Below are 906 nucleotides of genomic sequence, written 5' to 3'. Positions count from 1 at the left end.
AAACTAGAGATGGCTTAATGGATACATGGACATTCAGTAGTCACTCTGGAAGGTTCATGACTTAAAAGTGATGCCAAAATTCACAGTTCAGAATTTAATTTAAAAAGTTACTAGACTTATGAAGTAGCAAAAACATATATACTAGGATCTGTCAATAGAAACATAACAAGAAATGACTACAAAAAAAGGATAGGATTAGCAGAAAAAACCCTAAAACAGCTATTATACATTTTAAAAATATGCTCAAAGACTTAAAGGAAAACATGAACATAATTAGCAAAGAAATGGAAGATATAAGAAAGAATGAAATGGAACATCCAGAGAGAAAATAATATAAAATATGGAGTAAAATAAATCACTAAATGAGATTAAAAGCAAATTAAACACTGAAAAAATAAACATTTACCAAAAGGTAATTTGGTGGGGGAGAGGTTGTTAAAATAACCTTTACCAGCTTGGGCTATTTGGGAGAATAAAGAAATATTCTCTCCACAGTGGCCTAGACAACTTAGTGTAATTTAGTACTATTTTATGGACTACATTACACAAGTGAAAAAGAAAGAAAAGAAAAGAAAGACCAATGACCTTGAAGGCATGGCAATAGAAACTTAGAACTAAAGTGAAGAGTGAAAAGGAAAAAAGAAAAAAAAAGGAAGAAGACAGAAAAGGAAGAAGGAGAAAAAAAATCTTCTGTGACCTGAGGAACAATAGCAAATGGTCTAAAAGCTGTGTCATTGGTTTGCCAGAGAGAAGAGAAGGAAAAGAACAGAAACATAAAAAATAGCTGAAAAAATAATGGCCCAAATTTCCCAAATTTAATAAAAACTATACATCACAGATCCAAGAAGCTCAACCAACTCAAAGCTAGATAAAAACACACTCGCAAAAAAAAAAAAGGAAGTATAC

General features: G+C 31.1%; 1 non-coding gene across 1 annotated transcript; it reads left to right on the top strand.

The window, feature by feature from the left end:
- The first annotated feature begins 402 nt into the window (after positions 1-402).
- On the top strand, positions 403-543 carry LOC123647880. Its single transcript, XR_006738409.1, has one exon. It is a non-coding gene; the product is annotated as a small nucleolar RNA SNORA4 (small nucleolar RNA).
- Positions 544-906: the final 363 nt, after the last annotated feature.

Source organism: Lemur catta, chromosome 11 (assembly GCF_020740605.2).
Source record: "Lemur catta isolate mLemCat1 chromosome 11, mLemCat1.pri, whole genome shotgun sequence".
In the NCBI taxonomy this organism is placed as follows: domain Eukaryota; kingdom Metazoa; phylum Chordata; class Mammalia; order Primates; family Lemuridae; genus Lemur; species Lemur catta.
Note: the sequence above shows the minus strand (reverse complement) of the source record. Positions and strands in the feature narration are given on the sequence as shown.